At 43.2% G+C, this 19,257-nt stretch overlaps 1 long non-coding RNA gene across 1 annotated transcript in view; it reads right to left on the bottom strand.

The window, feature by feature from the left end:
• Positions 1-6,548: 6,548 nt before the first annotated feature.
• The window catches only part of LOC120309773, a 28,999-nt gene continuing 16,290 nt past the window's right edge, over positions 6,549-19,257 (bottom strand). Inside the window, exons 2-3 of the long non-coding RNA XR_005557176.1 lie at positions 9,273-9,394; positions 6,549-8,796 (exon numbers count right to left, since the gene is read on the bottom strand). This is a non-coding gene — a long non-coding RNA (uncharacterized LOC120309773). The remainder of the gene's footprint in view (positions 8,797-9,272; positions 9,395-19,257) is intronic.

The following is a 19,257-nucleotide window of genomic DNA, read 5'->3' as shown; positions in this document are numbered from 1 at the left end:
ATAATTTTTTTGGAAACTGTTAAACCCAATCTCATATGGTTTTGTTGCAGGAGACCTGGTTTCTGTAACTTATTAATTTGAAGGCTTTTACTGTTTATTCAGTCTCAGCCAAGTTTAGCGATAAGACAGACAGATCATAAAATGATTCAAGCATATGAGTGGCTGCTGAATTGGATTCTGTCATCACCCACATAGCAAACTGTGAGTTATTATCCATGGTCATAATTCAGTCTCAAAGTCATTCCATTTCCCATTGCAGAATCTTCAAATCTTTGTGGGATTTGGCAAAAGTTGGAAAACCCAGCTTTTCATTTCATTGGAATGGAAATCTGCAAATATTAGAAAGTTCTTTCCAGTCACCCCAGCAAGGTGGCAGTTTTGTTAAATGGCAAATGGTATGTGAGAATGTAAAAACAACCTCTCTCCTTCTTATATACTTGTGTGCAGCATTGTGTCACATGTACAAAAGAAGCAGGTTTACATCACAATATTGCTGTGCATGCTTCATAATTTGTCTTTCCTTTATATCTATGACATTCTTTGTTCCATTTTTCAGAATAACCAGTGATCCCCCAATCCATCTCTGCAGGAAAAGAAGCAAAGTGGGCAGACAGAAGGGCAAGACTATTTAGGAGAAAGGGATTGGCTTCTCCAACTTCACCGTTGCAGTATCAGCACCAAACAAAAACTAGCAGTGACACGATAGCAGCATTTCAATGCCACAGAGAAGAGGGGGGGTCAGCCTATTTTCCAAGAAGCAATGGATGGAAACTAATCAAGGATAAAAGCAACCTACAACTAAGGAGAAATTTCCTGACAGTGAGAAAAATTAACCAGTGGAATGGCTTGTCTTCAGAAGTTGTGGGCGCTCTGTCACTGGAGGTTTTTAAGAAGAGACTGGACAGCCATTTGTCCAGAATGGTATAGGGTTTTCTGCTTGTGCAGGGAATTGGACAAGAAGATCTCCAAAATCCCTTCCAACTTTGTTATTCTATTAAATCCAGAATAATAAGGGTGTGTTATGATCTGGCTGATGCTAGAAGATCCCATGGTGCTTACAGGTTGGGAGAGATCATATATCCCCCAGGTGAACTCAGTACTTGAGTGGATTCAGCAGACAGCAAGGAATCTGACTGTTCCCCACATACTAAGTCAAACAACCAATCACATTATTGTAAAAAGCAACTATGACTCTGTCACTCTGACTTGGAAACTTAGCATATTCTGTGAAACCAAGCAAATTTTGGATTATTTTTATTAAATTTGTTGGTTATTATTAAAGAGTCATGGTGGTACAGTAGTTAGAATGCAGTATTGCAGGCTAATTCTGCTGACTGCCAGGACTTTGTTTCTCATCAGCTCAAGGTGGACTCAGCCTTCCATCCTTCGAAGATCAATAAAATGAGGACCCAGTTTGTTGAGGGCAATATGCTGACTCTGTAAACTGCTTAGAGAGGGCTGTAAAGCACCATGAAGCAGTATATAAGTCTAAGTACTATTGCTATTATTTGGAATATAATTCTTTATTGGCCAAGTATGGTTGGACACACAAAGAATTTGTTTCAGTGTACATACAAGCAACAGTGATAAATCATGATCATAATCAACATAAAAATCAACACAATCAATATAAAAATTAGACACTGATTTGTAAAAAACTGGAAGGCCTGTTTTGAAACCCTTATCCAGCAATATCATTTCTTGGGATGATGGCTGCTTCCAAATGAAGACTTTTGTCCTCTCTTGTTTACGGAATTTTGGAAGGGCCTGCACAGTGTGGTCTTCTGCTGGCAGTACTCTTGGGTTTTCCAACTACTGTTCCTATCTTTTATTTTCACTGGGAGCAGCCACAGCCTCTTTTCTTCTTATCCATATCAGGGTTCTTATGAGGCTCAGATGGATTAATAAAAGGCAAGCAATTGTACCCATTATATTGACTTGATACGAAATAAACAGGGAAATTCAGTCTATTTATAAGCTCTTTTCAGCACTCTTTCCCCCTCATCCCTTCAAACTAATGAACCGCTGACAGCATACTACTGGGGGAGAAGAAAGAAAAAAAAACTTCCATGACAAACATGTATCCTGTTTTCTGTATGTTGGCTTGCTAGGGTGCATCCCTTCCTCCACTTTCTGCCATCAGTAATCCAGATGGAAGGTATTTCAGGACATCCATAGACAAAAGAACACAGGGGAAACAAAGAGGGGGAGGAATAAGACACCACCTATCTTCAGTTTACAATGCAGCACTTGCAGCACTCCCAAGAAGGTTCGACACCCATTTGCACTCTGATTCAGGTGACCTTGAGGGCACAGATAAACATCCAAGTGATCTCAACAGCTCTCAGAGAGAGAGCGCTAACAGCCAGATGACTTCAAAGAAATACAAACCTTCCATTCCCCCCCCACACACACATCCTATCAGTACCTATCCTTCTATCCCCCCCACACTTCATCAGAAGTAATGAAGCTTCTTGCATGAGAAGTGAAACGCTTTCTTCTTCCTCAAAGAAAAAACTGTCCAGTTGCCTTTTGAAGAAAAAAAAAAGCACCTTTGAGCAACAAACGAGCAGAAATTATTTCATTGCCATGCTGTAACAAACTCAATACATTCACTATGGTGCAGCTATTAGGAAAATCTCTAAGATTTGTGGTGATGGTGAGGATGATGATGATGGTGATATCAGATTACAAAAGTATATTAAATGGGGTGGGTAAGAGTAAAAATTATAAAATTACAACAGAATTCTTAGCCTGTTTTAGGATAATTTATGGACTCACATTCTGTTTCCAGATTTACTCCAAATGACAAATCTAATATTCCATACTAATCAGATTTTCTTTAGAAAAAAAATCTGGGTTACAAAGGCATTTCACCAATAATGGCATGTACCACAACAACTAGGAGAAAATAGACTAGTGGAAAATATTGGAAGAAATGGATGCAAGAAAGCTATTAGAACAGTGAGAAGCGGCTAGGGAGACATGATTAAAGTACATTAAAGAAATTAATGTAAGAGACAAATAGGTTGCTGAACATTTAGACAGATAAATTGGTAGAAACTGTTGTGTAGTGGGAACAGCAAGGCATTGAAGACACAGGTTTGAAATAACAGCTCTTTTATTAGTTCTCACAGAAGCAGCTCTAGCAACTGCTTGACTCATATTTATACGGACCACCACTAGGCGGTGTCCAATGATTTTAAAGTATTCCTTCCCGCCTAAAACAAAGGCTTAAAGTATATACAGATAGTCATTCAAGGATGCAAACTGGACAATCAGTTAACCGTTTTTATAACAGACCTTATGCATTTGGTTTAATACATAACACCCCTTCCCCCTAGATCAATTACATATCCATAAAATGTACATAGTCTTTTAGGTAGGCAGGCGGCTTTCATGATTGTTCTGATCACTGTATTTCTGCCAGAGGTTCCCAGTCTACCCTTGGCTGGCTGGATAGACCAGGACTCCACTACCCACTAGCAATGGGTAGACCAGAGTCTATCTGACTGCTCAGGCCAGGTAGACCAGTCTCTCTTTGACTTCTCTGGCCAGGTAGACCAATCTCTTTTTGGTTGGTCTGTCCAGGTAAACCAGTACACAAGTCTGCAAGCAGAGCAGATCCGGAAAGGCTGGGAAATAAGTCCTCCAGCAAATTCTGATCTGAGGGCACTGTTTCTTCGGTCAGTATCAGCTCAACCACGGTTGAGTCATCCAGCATTTCTCTCTGAGTCTTGCTGGACCCTGGAGACTCAAGATGCACCACAGCTGTCAGGCAGCTCTTGGCTCTCCTCTTGGTCAGCGGCCAGGATTAGCTTAGCCTGCCGCTGACGCAGCTGATCGATGTGGCGGCCCAAAACGTGCCCATCTTCCAGGACCACTTCGTATGACAGTGGTGCTGACACCTGAAATAGCTACCACCTACAGTGTCCCATGACCGTATTCCTTGCCCAAACTCAGTCACCGACTTGCAAGTTCCTTGGGGGCTTGGGCTGCACTGTCTCTGTTGCAACTCGGTCTGGATGGAGATAGTCCAGTTTCATAGTCAGCTGATGTCCCCATCTCAGCTCCACTGGGCTACGACCCATTGAAGTGCATGGAGTTGTGTGTTGGCAGAGCAAAAGGTTTGCCAATCTATGATGCCAATTGCCCTTTGTTATTCTTTTCAGAGCTTCCTTGGTCGTCCTGACCATCCTTTCCGCTTGATTTTTAGAGGCCAGGTGAAATGAGGCAGAGGTAATATATCTAATCATATTAGACCTTAGAAATTATTGAAATTCAGCAGCAGTAAATTGTGCCCCATTATCTGATACGATTACATCAGGTAAGCCATGTGTGGCAAAGATTCTGAGCAGTTCCTGGATAGTCCTGGCAGTAGTCATAGATGGGACAGTGCTACCTCAAGCCACTTTGTGTGACTGCCACTACAATGAGGAACACTGTCCTTGGAAGGGTCCTGCATAGTCTATGTGAATCCTAGACCAGGGAGTTTGCGTAGCTTCCCAGCGATGTACTGGAGCTTGAGGCATTTCAGGTCTGGTCTGTTGGCAAACCTGGCATCCTTTAACTTGAGCCTCAATATCCTTATCCAACCCTGGCCACCACAGGTAGCTTCTTGTGAGTGCCTTCATCCTTACTATTCCAGGGTGTCCCTCATGCAAAGATTCTAAGACTCTTTCCCTTAATGTGGGACTATAACCCTACTCCCACATAGAATGCATCCTTTGTATGCAGACAGCTCATCTTGTCTTCTAATGAAACTCTGTTCCAGAACTGGTTCCTGGCCACCCCCTCAGCACCCAGTTCAAAACATGGCTGAAATGTTTTGTCAGTGGCAGTCTCAGCAGCCACATCCTTGCATGAAGGGGAGATTCTGGCAAATCCTGAATTGATAGGATGCGTGCAGCAGGTGCAGGGTCTGGTTCTAAATTAGGTAGGGACAACCTACTAAGTGCGTCAGCATGACCCATTTCCTTGCCAGGCTTATGGACTAGCCTATAATTGTAGGCTGCCATAAAGATTGATCACCTCAGCATCCTTGGAGAAAGGATCTAAGGGGTTTTTCTTGTTTGCAGTAAACAGACCTAGAAGGGGCTTGTGGTCTGTAAAGACTGTAAATGGGCAACCATAAATGAAATTGTGGAATTTATTCCTGCAACTATGGAGAAAGTCTCATTTATTTGCGTGTAATTTCTTTCTGCAGGGGAAAGTGTCCTTGAGTAATAAGCTATGAGTGCTTGCTGCCCATTTGCCATTATATCGCTCAGAATTGCTCCTATCCTGTATGATGAAGCCTCACATGCAATACTGATAGGCAGTATTGCAGCATAAGAGTCTGAAGATAGCAGTAATTTGACTGCTTTGAAACTATTTTTGTGGGCGGTAGTCCACTGCCACGGTGCCCTTTTATCTAGGAGCCTGTGTAAAGGCTCTGCTAATGCACCCTTGTGAGGAAGAAAGGCATGGTAAAAATTAAGTAACCCCAGAAATGCCTGCAGCTCCCCCTTTGACTTAGGACGGGTAGCCGGCAAAATAGCCTTAAGCTTTGAATCAGCCGGGTGTATTCCAGCAGCATCGATCCGGAAACCAAGGAATTCTGTGGAGTTCACTCCTATTTGACATTTTTCTCTTTTGAGCTTCAGCCCCGCTTCACGGAAGCACTGAAGAACAGCCCTTAAATGTTCTGCAAGTATTTCTGCTGATTCTCCAGCAATTAGAACATCGTCACAACAAGGACACACACCTGGAATGTTTTTTAATGTGCATTCCATAATGCTCTGAAAAAGCCCTGGGGCTATACTGACTCCAAACTGCAGGCGATGAACCCTGAATGCCCCTCGATGGATAACTATTGTTTGAGCCTCAGTAGAGGCATCATCCACAGGCAGTTGCTGATATGCCTGTGCCAGGTCCAGCTTTTCAAATAAGCGACCTTGTTATAAGGATGCCAGGATGTGGCTAACTACAGGTACCGGATACGCATGCTGCTGCAGTGCCTTATTAATAGTGCACTTATAATCAGCACAGATGTGCACCTCTCCATTAGGCTTGACTGGTGTTGACACACACTGCTGTCAACAGGTTGCAAGACTCCCTGTTGAACAAGCTTGTCTAACTCTGCATCAATCTTGGACTTAAGGGCAAAAGGCACTCTACGAGGCTTTACTCTGATTGGGGCTACGGTTGGATCAAGGTGGAGAGCAATTGATTCTCCTTTGTATTTTCCTAAGCTAGGGCTGAATACGTCAGCAAACTCCTGGCAGACAGCTGCCAAATCCACTGTTTGGGTTTTGTTGATGCCAGTCACGTGGATGCCCAGGGCATCAAACCAATCTAGGCCAATCAGGCTTGTTTGCTGGCTTTCCACCACCACAATGTTGAGGGGACCCTCAAACTCTTTGAACTTTACTTTTAACGTGGCTTTGCCTTTAACCGCTACACAGGAATTTTGAAAATCTGTCAAAATTAAATCTGACAGCTTGAGTCTGACTCGTTTCCCACTGTGTCTGCAGATGTAGTTAAAAGTCCTGTAAGACATTATAGACATGGCTGACCCAGTGTCCAGTTCCATGGAGCATGGAACTCCTTGTAGCTTGACTTTTAATCTAAGCTTTTCTTTCAGGGGGCGATGGGCTCCAGTTCTGAAAATGCTCCTCCTTCCAGAGCAATATCCTACTTTATTCTGCCCCGGGGCCCATTACCTCTCCAAGTCTTCACGTGGAGATTCCCTCTGGCAACCTTTATAGACAATAGCGATGTGGCCTTGTTTGCCACATGCTCAGCACACAGCTGCACAAAACCGGCATTCTGAGCACTGGTGTTGTCCTCCGCAGCCAGGACAGCTAGGGAAGAAAGCTGCCTTGTCAAGCAGCCGCTGCCTTCTTTCTGGGATCTTCTTCACCCAGTCCATCTCAATGTCTACATCTGGGTCTTCTGTTCTCTCTGACTCTTTGTGATGCACAGCCATCTGGCTGGGGAAATTCTTTGAGGGACGTAAAGTCTTGACGGCTCCACCTGTGGCCTCTTCTGCCATCACTTCTTTCAGTGCGTCCTGGAATGTCAGGGTCTCTTTAGCAAACAGCCTCTGCTGTAAGTCTCTGCTTCTCAGGCCACATACCAGTCGATCCCTGAGCCGATCCTCTAAATCCGGAAATTTGCAGACCCTGGACACCTGTCGCAGGGCAGCCACGAATTCAGCAGTAGACTCCCCCGGCTGCTGTTCTCTCTGCTCGAATGCGTGTCTCCATGCAATGATGGACAGTCTTGGTTCAAAGTGCTCCTTGAGTCTTCGTTTCAAGTCAGTGAAGGTAACTGACTCCAAGGCAGCAGGAGCGACTAGGTTCTCCACTATCTCAAAGGTGGCTTGGCCATACACGCACAATAAGGTTGCAGCTTTTAAATTATCTTCCCTGACCTGGTTCGGTCTAAGGTAGTTTTCTACCCTTGAGATGTATGAACTCCATCGTTCGGGATGCGTCATGTCAAACTCGGAAAGCTTGCCAACTTTGGCCATGGCTGGCTGTTACTGTGTCTCCAATGCCTTATGCTGCTAGGGCTTCTGTGAAATTCCCAGGGACAGGTCCCTTAGAAAGGTGATACCTCCAGCATTTGCATATGGTAGGCAGAAGGGGGGAACGCGGTTCTAACCAGGGCACTGATGCCTAGTCTTACCCCTTAGTGACTTAGCTCTTTTCTTCCTAGCAGCATAATCCCACCTTCATCGCCACTGTTGTGTAGTGGGAACAGTGAGGCACTGAAGACACCAGTTTGAAATAACAGCTCTTTTATTAGTTCTCACAGAAGCAGCTCTAGCTTGACTCATATTTATACAGACTGCCGCTAAACAGTGGCCAATGATTTTAAAGTATTCCTTCCCACCTAAAACAAAGGCTTAAAGTATATACAGACAATCAGTCAAGGATTCAAACTGGACAATCAGTTAACTGTTTTTATAACAGACCTTATGCATTTGGTTTAATACATAATACTAATCATTAAGGGGTAGAGGCACTGGTAAACTATAGCATTGGTTTTGGAAAACTGGTTGGAGACAGATCTCAAGGACCCACAGAAAAGCCATTCAGAAACAGAACACAGTTGTCGATCCATATGGTAGAAATAAAAATAACATCAAAACATTTTCATACAATAATTGTGATGGCCAGAAAGAAAGAGTTGTTTAGATGGGTACACCTCAAACTTCTATTTCTCCTCTCAGATATTTTCCTCTGTCTAATTATCAGGTCTGACTATCCTCTTCCAAATTTAATTCTTATTTTTTAAAGTGTTTCAGCACCCAAAAGTCCAGCAAATTATAAATGATGAAATATTAGGAACAACCAACAAGAAGTATAAAAAATAGTGGGAATTTCAATACCATAGCACATCCTGTCACTAACTCATAGTTGTTAATCAAGAGAAAAATAATTACAAAGATTAGTCTTATTGCAGAAAAGTTCAAGTAAAATGAATTAAGAAATTTAACAACCATTTCCAGTGAAACAAAGAATAAGCAGGATTTCTGATCATACAGTTCATATAACTTAACCTATGGCTTATTATATTCATGTTTTCTTGATTAATCTTAAGTTTCTTCTCCACAAACTCTTTCATTTCACTCCTTTCAGTAAACATCCTTTTCCATACTTTCTATAAGCTAACTGCACACACATATGGCACTCTGTAAAAGTAATCTTTGTTTAATGACCACCTCATGTAGTGATCATTCACAATTACAACAGTGATGAAGAAGAAACTTCTCAACTAGTCCTTGCATTTACAATTTTCACAGGTCTGTAAAGAAAAGGAAAGCTAAAGTAAGATTATAGGCACAGTCACTATTTTACTTAGCCGCTAGTATGCTTAATGACTGAATTGCCAGTCCCAATTGTGGTTAAAAAAAAAACCAAAAACTACTAACTATAATTATTTTCATTTTGTTCCATGCAGCTTTCACCTTTTAAAGTTCATTTTCCTTATTTTGTTGGGAGCTACAGAATACTCATTTTATTCTATTCCTGAGATTATAGCACTTTCAATCTAGGTTCTTTCACATATTACCCATGTCCATGCTTTCCCGAGATCCATTTTTGACATTATCAAATTATGGTCATCCTCACGTTTAGAATTTTTTATCCCTCTTGTATCCCTTCACTAAATCTCTTACTCTTTCAGAATAAGCAATCAAATAAATTACATCTTATGAAGCATTCCTTTTTCAGTTGTTCATCTCTAGAAACCTGTGCTTAACTCTTGTATTTGAAACAAACCTTTTCCAAGCAGATTCTCCCCAAGCAGTTGCCATTTGTATTCATTCTTGGATCTCCACCTGACACACTCACTTTTTCTGTAATTTTATCTTCCATCCATTCAGGTCATCTAACAAAATGTTCTGTTCCAGGATAAATAAATATCTTTATTCAGAATGTTGCATAACTTTTTCCCCAAAATTCCTCTGGTGCTTCAATTATTACCACTCACTGAAATATCACATGCAAGTATTCCTAAGCTATGGATTCTTACTTTTGTCATGCTTTTGGCTGACAAAAATTAACTCAAAGCAAGATTCTTATAGTTCTTATGAATTCTTATCAGGATTTATTGAAAGAAAAGGATTACAAGGATTTCAGCAATTGAATTACTTTCTCTTTAGACCAAATTGATGTCTCGGTACATTAGGGCATATTTTCAAATTGTTTCTAATGCTTTCAATAGCAATTAGGTGGTTCCTTTTCCAAATTACACAGCACTTCGCAAATGGCCATTTATGAACACTGAACAGATCATTATACTTTTATACAGTTCACAACAGGCTACATGACACTGATTTATAATCAGTGTCTGATGGTTCTGGCATGCATTTTGGCTCTTTCATTCATAATTAAACCTACACTTCCACGCTGCTGCGTGTCTAAAGTGGGTGATTATTTTGTTTAGGAGTGGAAATTCTATTGAAGTCTAATGCTATGCTTGTTCTCTCCATTTTCTGCACCAACTTATTTTAACAGGAAGAATTCAAAGTAAGGTCCTGGAATTGCTGCCCTAACTTCTTGGAAGTTAAACTAAGTTCTCCCAACATGAAGCACAGATAGAAAAATTTTGGGAATTGAACTCAAAGGCACAAGCACACACACCAAAACAACAACAACAATAACAGTTTTAAAAGGATTCATATATTTAAAAATATCACCAATCTTTTTTATTTTTTTTTCTCTTTTCTTAGTTTAAAAATTATACATAATGATTATTAAGTTGATAACGTACCCAAGAAACGGGAAAAATTACTGTAGGCAAACATTGCTGCTGTGAAATGTTCAGTACATGCCAGCAGGTGGCACTCTAACCCAGGGAATATAAGAATCCCAGCCATTTAATATAATTTGGAAATAAATAGGAATGCTATCCATATTCACTATCAAAACCAAAAGTAACTTTATCCAAATCACAGAGGCAACTAGATAGAAGGCTCAGTGGGATGTTTGGGGATTAAGCTTTCCTTCGCTTTCCTCTAAATTTATTCTAAAGAAATTTGCTGAATTTCTGTTTATATCTATTGGTTCACACAAACATCAGTGAACCCCACAGACCTGAAACTCTTAGACTTAGAAGATGCCAGCTGTGTGAATAATTCTTCCACTTAGCAAATAGGATGACAGGTTTACCAAAGAACACTACATTTGAGGAAACTAGGGAGTGCCCAGCCTAGAACAAAATTCATCCATCCTCTCGGCTGAAAAAGCAAAAGGGGTGATCTTCATGTGCCCTGTAACCACAACTTGAAGTTGATCTAGTAATTGTTTTGCCAGATCCTAAGAATCTTTTCCTCTCATAATTAGCTCACACTTAACATTTCTTTAACCATTTCAGTTTTATTTTCTCTCTTCTCTGCAGCAACTGACTCTTATAGCTTGCTTCATTGATGATGTAGTTGATGCCAGTCAAGGTTTGGCATCTGCCCAGCTGCAATTACATATTTTAAGCTGCAGCAGGCATGACCTCTCTTCTCTAATCACTGGGCCCTGCTCTCCCTTGGCCTGCAGATGAGATTGGGTGGCTGGCTTCCAGAGAAGTATCAGCCCAGATAATGCTTGCAGTGTTTGCCAGGCCTTATACAGGGTCCCTATAAACACAGATTGAGCGTTCTCTTGAGAGAAGGCCTAAGCCTGTAGTTAAAAACAGGGCTAGCATGTTCTTGAAAGAAGATTAAGCCAGAAAGGAAGCTGGTTCTGCCAGATGGGTGTTGCTGGTTCTCCACAGATGAGATAAAATTCAAAACTGAAAGTTGGGGCCTACTGGAAACTTATGCTGAACCATTTATCAGAGAGATTCTTTTCTCAACATGTTAAGGTATGTATTAACCTTGTTAAGGGACTAAGCTGAGGGTTGTCCTACATATAATAATCACCCAAAAAAGCTTCTTCTGAAGCTAAGGCCAGATACTCTAGCAATCTTTTGCTGGCCAGCACTAACCTGTTGGTATTGTCACTGCTGAATTTCTAAAACAAACAAGCTAACTAATCCATAAGGTCCTGATCCTTTCTCCCTTCAGCCTCTTTACTTTCAAAATAAGGCACTCTTATACATCCTACAGAGAGGAGGAGATGAAAAACAGAACTGAAAGAGGTAGCCAGATCTACAGGGAATGTCAAGTAGCTCAATATGGTATCAAGAGCCGTGGTGGCACAATGCTTAGAATGCAGTACTGCAGGCTACTTCTGGTGATTGCCAGCTGCCAGCAGTTCAATTCTCAGCTTTCCATCCTTCCGAGGTTGATAAAATGAGGACCCAAATTGTTAGGGGAAAATGCAGTAAACTGCTTAGAGAGAGCTGTAAAGCACTGTAAAGCAGTATATAAGTCTAAGTGCTAGTGATCGTCAACGTATGTACTATCAGAACCCCACCTCTTTTTTTGCATGTCACAAGATGTGAGGCTTGGTCTGCAGAGCTGCAGCTGCCATTTTTTATTTCCTTGCTGTGGATACCTATGATAACATCACAGAAGTCTTTGCTGTTTATCCTACACCCTCCTGTGCAAACGTAATTATTTGCCGCTTAACTATAAAAGAGCTAGTTTCAGACCAAGCCTATGATTAAGTCCCCAATTATACCTATCATGATTAAGCTAAGTGTTAAGTCCTGGAAGCGATGGCGAATGAAGAATACACATGTTTCTGGAACAGCTCTTTATTGTGCTTATTTCAAACTCCAACAACAACGAGCAACGAGCCTCCTTTTATACATCCCCATTCCCCGGACAAGATGGCAACATCACTAGGCACTTTTCGCGCCTTGCGCATGCGCACTCAGCCGGAGCCACTCAGTCTGGTCCCGGGCAGCTTTTGCAATTGCCCGGGAACCTTGCAATGTCCCCAGCCTGCATTTGCAGGCTCAGGACACAACACTCCTCCCTCCTTAGCTAGAATACACACAGTACTTGTTCTTACAATCCATACAAGAATATAAAATAATTTATTAAAAATATATATATTTTTCCATCCTACAGACACTCCATTCCACTACAACTTATTTGCCACTCTCTAATGTGTGCTTCGTGAGTTCTATTGCTACCCACATAGGTTCCAACTCCTCACCATAGACTTGTACTGTTCTTATGCTGACAAGAACCTTACATGCTCGTTTAGGTGTTTAGGAGGGGCCTTAACCCTCTGGGACCTTCGCAGGATGAGGGAGAGTGCCTGGCCTGACAGCTCCCCTGCTCGACTGGACAGACCAGGACTGGACCTTAAGGGCGCCTGGCCTACCGGCCCGTCTGATGGGCTCGCTAGACCAGGACTTTTATGCACAGGTTTTGCAGGTGACTCCTGATAGGGCGTACCGGCAGAAATGCCAGAGTTTCCCCCAGGCTCTGTGAGAACAGCTGCACTCCCCCATCCTTCTGAGTTGGCTGAGGATTCCAGAACTACTCTGGATGGTTCCTGAGAACCTATGTCCTCGAGCCAGCAACCTTTTTCGGACATGCCCTGTGAAACAGGTGTGTGTAAGGGGCCCCAGTATTCGGTGGACCCCAAGGTCATGCCTGAGGTGCCAGAGTCAGGAGAGGCCTCTCTGCTTGCCCCCCTTACATAGGACCTCCTTTTGGAAGCAGTTGCAGAATTGAACCTGCTTCCTAGCTGGGTTGCCAGTTCTTGCGTGTTCTGTGGATACCCCCGGTTATCCTCCCTGTCTGGAGTGTTACTGTTTCTGTATGGAATATGTGGATGCCCCCGAGGTGACTCCCTGGCTGGAGTGCATCTTGGTGTGTAGGGTAGTTCTCTGCCCCATGAATTCTTGTTTGGAGCACTTGAGGAATCTCGGGATGGAGGATCAACGATCTCCTCAGCTGCCAGCACTAACTGCTGACATTGATCCTCAGAATGTATTCTATAACCTTCCTCTCCCCCCCCCCCCAAAGCAGAGCCAGGAGCGGAAGGGTGAGTCTCCAGTCTCGCCCATAGCTGATCTACGTGCTGCCGAAGAATGCGGCCGTCTTCCAGGGGCACTTCATAGGACAGAGGCCCAGAGACATTGCAGATGACAGCAAGTAACCACGGGTGACCAGGCCCATAACTTCTGGTCCAAACAGGAGCACCCACATGCAGACTTCTTGGTGGCCATGGATGCGACCCTTGAGATACCACCCAGTCAGGGTGCAGTCTGTCCAGCTTAGTAATGAGCCGGCGACCCCAACAAAGTTCAGCAGGGCTCTTTCCAGTGGCAGTGCAAGGTGTAGTGTGATGTGCAAGAAGAAAATTTGCTAACCAGTGATGCCAGTCACCGTAAATCAGTCTCTTAAGGGCATCCTTGGTGGTGCGCACCATACGTTCAGCCATTCCGTTGGTGGATGGGTGGAAAGGAGAAGAAGTTGCATGGCGGATCATGTTGGCCTGGAGGAAAACCTGGAACTCAGAAGAGGTGAATTGAGGACCATTGTCTGAAACGAGAACATCTGGGAGGCCATGAGTTTCAAAAATACTTCTCAGCACCTGGATAGTCTTGGTAGCAGTAGTGGAGGACACAGGAACAACCTCTAGCCACTTAGAATGGCTATCAACAACAACCAAGAAGAATTGTCCCTGAAAGGGCCCAGTGTAATCTATATATACTCTGGACCATGGGGTGTGAGTTTCCTCCCATCTATGAACTGGGGCCTGAGGTATTTCAGGCCAGGACCGTTGGCACACATGGCACCCATGCACTTGAGCCTCAATGGCTTTATCGAGGCCAGGCCACCACAAATGAGTGCACGCAAGCGCCTTCATCCTGACTATGCCAGGGTGTCCCTCATGTAAAAAATGCAGCACTCTAGTCCTCAGTGAGGTAGGGATTACTACCCTATTTCCCCATAGCAACCCTTGAAAGTGGACAACTCATGTCTTCTTTGCCAGAAACTCTGAAACTCAGTATCAGGGCATCTGTCGGGCCATCCTGACAACACCCATGACAGAACGCGTGTGAAAGTGTGGTCAGTGGCAGTTTCTGCAGCCACATCCCTTGCATTGAGAGGAGACTCAGGCAGCTCTTGAATGGACAGAATATTAATGGCTGGAGCAGGATCAGGCTCCAGTGTTGGAAGGGGTAATCTACTCAGAGCATCAGCATGACCATTTCCTTTCCAGGCTTGTGAATTAAAGAGTAGTCATATACTGACAGGAAAATGGACCAACGCAGCATACGAGGAGAAAGAATATGTGGGGTCTGTTTGGTTGTGGTGAACAACCCTAGCAGAGGGTTGACCGTGAATTGGCGGCCGTATATGAAATCATGAAACTTCTTAATGCCAGCCACAATGGTCAGCGCCTCCCTGTCAATCTGAGCATAGTTCCGTTCAGCAGAAGACAAGGTTCTGGAGTAATACGCTGCGTCCCATCAGCCAACAGATGGCTAAGAACTGCTCCCACTCCATATGGAGAAGCATTGCAGGCAATGCAAACAGGCAACTGCTTATTGAAGTGAGCATTAGAAGTAAGCAAGGCCTTAACCTCATTGAAACTTTTTTCATGGACCTTAGTCCACTGCCAACAGGCTTGTTTGTCTAAGACAGTGGTTCTCAACCTTTTTAATGCCGTGACCCCCAACCAGTTGTAAGTCGAGGACTACTCAACCGGTCGTAAGTCGAGGACTGGTGCAGCACCGTTTGCAGAATGGGACTTTTGGCGGGCTCAGCAGGGCAGAGACAGTCTGGACAATTCCTATTGGCTTTTGAAAGCCAATAGAATTAGACTCTATTCAAGAGAGTCTATTCTATTGGCTTTCAAAAGCCAATAGAATAAAAGGGAGTGGCACAGCTAAGGAAAAGGGGAAAAAAATGGTGGACTGCATTGTTTGGCGACCCCCGTGAAATGGTCATTCGACCCCAAATGGGGTCCCGACCCACAGGTTGAGAACCACTGGTCTAAGAGCCTGTGCAATGGCTCAGCTATAGCAGCTTTGTTTGGCAGAAAGGCATGGTAAAATTTAGTAGCCCCAAAAAGGCTTGTAGTTCCCCTTTAGACTTAGGGATTGGGGCCTGTTGAATGGGTTTTAATTTAGCTTCAGAAGGGTGGATACCTTGAGCATCTATCCTGAATCCCAAAAAGTCAGTAGAATTGACTCCTATCTTACACTTGTCCTTTTTTAACTTGAGACCTGCTTCCCTAAAACGAAGCAAGACAGCCCTTAATCTCTCAGCCAAGTTTTGAGGTGATTCTCCTGCAATGAGGACATCATAAAAATATGGACAGACTCCTGGAATACCCTTCAGTGTGTTCTCCATAATACTCTGGAAAATGCCAGGGGCTACATTTACCCCAAATTGCAATCTCTTCACTTTAAAAGCTCCTCTATGAATCACAATCGTCTGAGCCTCAGCAGCTACCTCATCAACAGGCAACTGTTGATAGGCCTGTGCCAGGTCAAGCTTCGCAAAATCCACCCCCCCCTTTAGGGAAGCCAGAATGTGACTTACTACAGGTACTAGATAAGCGTGTTGCTGTAGTGCCTTGTTTAGGATGCACTTGTAGTCCGCACAAATACGAATGTCCCCATTAGCCTTTAAAGGCATTACTATGGGGATTTCCCAAGGACTAGAATCTACAGGCTCTAGAATGCCCTGCTGGAGTAATTTGTCCAGTTCAGCATCAATCTTGTTTTTAAGTGCAAACGGAACTCTCCTAGGCTTGACCCTAATGGGTGCTATGGATGGATCTAATCATAGTGCAATTGGAGGCCCCTTCTAGGTTCCAAGCTCAGAGCTAAACACATCTGCAAATTCCCTGCAGACTTCTGCAAGACTAGACGTTTGCAAATGTTGCAGCCCCGTGACCTGAATTCCCAGAGCCTCAAACCAATTGAGTCCAATAAGACTCGCACGTTCACCCCCAACAACCAACACATCTAAAGGACTCTCAAAATCCTTGTACTTTACCTTAAGGGTGGCCTCCCCCTTAACACACACCTTAGAATTCTGAAAGTTTGTAAGTATCACAGTGGATGGCCTGAGTTTCACTCGAAGACCACTGCTGCTGCAAATCTTCCTGAATATGTTGAGGGAAATTATGGAGAGAGCGGACCCAGTGTCCAATTCCATGGATAAGAGAACCCCTTGCAACTTTACTTTAAGGGACAACTTCTTTTTTAGGGGGTTATGTGTGCCTGGCCTCAGAATACTTCTGCGTGTTGTGCAGAAACCCAGCCTATTTTGGTTGGGGACCCTGGTACCTTTCAGATGCAATTCTTCTTTAGGTTGTACCTTCTGACAACTCAGACATACAGCTGCAATGTGGCCCTGCCTTCCACAGGCCCTACAAGTGGCGAACCGGAATTGGCAGTCTGCTCTTCTGTGGCGTCCTCCGCATCCAAAGCATTGTGGAGTTATTGAAGCCTTTTCTGTGCGATCTCTCTGTCTCCTTCCGGCTGCCTGGTAGAGCTTATTCATCTCATCTTCAGGAACCTCTTCCGAATCTTCTTGCATGTTCTCCTGGTGGACAGCAACAGTCTCTGGAAGGCTTCTGGTGGGCTGCACGTTTTTTATTGCTCCGCCTGCTGCTTCCTCTGCTGTAACTTCTCATAGAGAATCTTGGAATGAAATGTCTTCTTTTGCGAAGATCTTTTGCTGTAAGTCTCTATTTCTCAGAACACACACAAAACAATCACACAGTCTTTCCTCTAAATCTTTAAATTCACACAGTCTAGCTGCTCACCTCAATGCTGCAATAAAGTCCTTAGCAGATTCTCCTGCTCTCTGATCCCTTTGTTCAAACGTGTGCCTCCATGCAATGACGGACAGCTTGGGCTGAAAATGTTCTTTTAGAAGTTTCTTTAAGTCTGTGTACGTTACACCTTCCAGCGAAGCTGGAGCCACGAGGTTTTCAGCAATTTCAAAAGTTTTGGCCGCATACACACAACAACATGGCAGCCTTCAGCCCATCTTCACGAACTTGGTTAACCCTAAAATAGTTCTCTACTCTTGCAACGTATGATTCCCATTGTTCCGGGTGTGCGACATTGAATTCTGACAAGTGGCCGATTTTCGCCATTGTAGTTCATGCTGCACCACTCACTTCTGCAGGGACAGGGTCTCTCAGCCAAACTCACCCTCCAGCAACACTGTACTGGCAGGATAGCTGCTGAATTTAATTTAAAGTCCTTCCAGGACTTCTTTTGGATAAGTCTTAAAGCTTCCTTCTAGCTTTCCTTGTTAAGAATCCCACCTTCGTCACCTGGAAGCGATGGCGAATGAAGAATAACATGTTTCTGGAACAGCTCTTTATTATGCTCATTTCAAACTCCAACAACAATGAGCAAAGGCACTCAGGCCTCCTTTTATACGTCCCCATTCCCCGGACAAGATGGCAACATCACTAGGCACTTTTCACGCATGCGCGCTCGGCCGGAGCCACTCAGTCTGGTCCCGGGCAGCTTTTGCATTTGCCCGGGAACCTTGCAATGTCCCGAGCCTGCATTTGCAGGCTCAGGACACAACATCAAGCACATCTATAAGTCATGGTTATCGTTTGTGTTTACCTTCCCTGTTAACCTGGCAGATAAGGTTTCCTGCCTGCTACCTTCTGGTGGACAGATCTCCTTCAGTTTCATCTAGTTCTCAAAGAGGCTTAGCTTTGCTGTTTGTACTTTATTTGGAAAGCCAGATATAGGAAGGTCTACCTTTTTAACTGGCTTCCATGTCAACAATGTGGAACCTTGGGAGTTGCCCGTTTCAAGTGCTTAAAATAATAGGCTTCAATCGCTGCAACCTTCAATCGCTGCAATGTTTGATATTATCAATTCCATTTTTCAAACATCCTTATGACAGGCTATGTTGGCTGGACGATGCATGCTTATTTACTCAGACACAAGTCCCTCCGAGTTTAGTAACTAATTCTAAAGTAAGCGCATATAGCTTTGCAACCTAAATAGTTTCCGTCCTTCCTTCCTTTTGAAACTGAACTAGCGAGTTCTTCTCCTTCCATCCATAGCACTGATGAACAGCTGATCTCTTTTCTTTGTGATTTTCTTTAGAAAAATGATAGCATTTCCTCTCTTCTAATACAAAGAGGCACATTTGCTTATTTATGCAAATGGAAAAACTGTGTTGTCCACACAACAGATCTGCAATCTGTTGGCCTCCTAAACTACAGATGGACCTTTTATGCAAGGTGGACTATTAAGGACTTAAGTTTGAAAAAGGATTTGAAAGATTACAAGAGATGATTGGATTCTGCATTCAGCTGGATGGGTCACAAGACCAGAATATAACCATAAATGTACTAAAATTAAGGATACATATTCACATTTAGATCTTCCCAAGCCTGTTTTTATGAAGCAATTGATCAAGGTACCCAACTCATTGTAACAATAATTTTTCATCCTTCCTTCCCTTATAGGAATACTAAATAAGTCTTCTGCACAGAATATTCAGACCTGGGGAAAATGACGTACATCTGGTATTACTGACTATAAATTTGCAACCTATAATTTCTAGCACAATTGTTCTTGGCACATAATTCAGTCTTTTTTGGCATATGAAGCTACATAACCTGCTCTCAGATACTTGAAAACTGCCATCATATCTATGCTTAGCTTTACTTTCTGCTAAATTAAACATGCCTAATTCCTCTTTTAACCATTTTCTGTGCCTGAGTAGCTCATGCATTTAAAATCTCACATTATTAAATCCCTTTCCTTCCATATTGTTTATATGCTCTTTGAATAAAGCAATCAAAACTTGGCTTTTATTCCAGATGAGGTCTTGCCAATGCCAAGTAATTTATTTTTAAG

Source organism: Crotalus tigris, unplaced genomic scaffold, assembly GCF_016545835.1.
Source record: "Crotalus tigris isolate CLP2741 ecotype Arizona unplaced genomic scaffold, ASM1654583v1 scf7180000018058.1502924, whole genome shotgun sequence".
NCBI lineage: Eukaryota > Metazoa > Chordata > Lepidosauria > Squamata > Viperidae > Crotalus > Crotalus tigris.
Note: the sequence above shows the minus strand (reverse complement) of the source record. Positions and strands in the feature narration are given on the sequence as shown.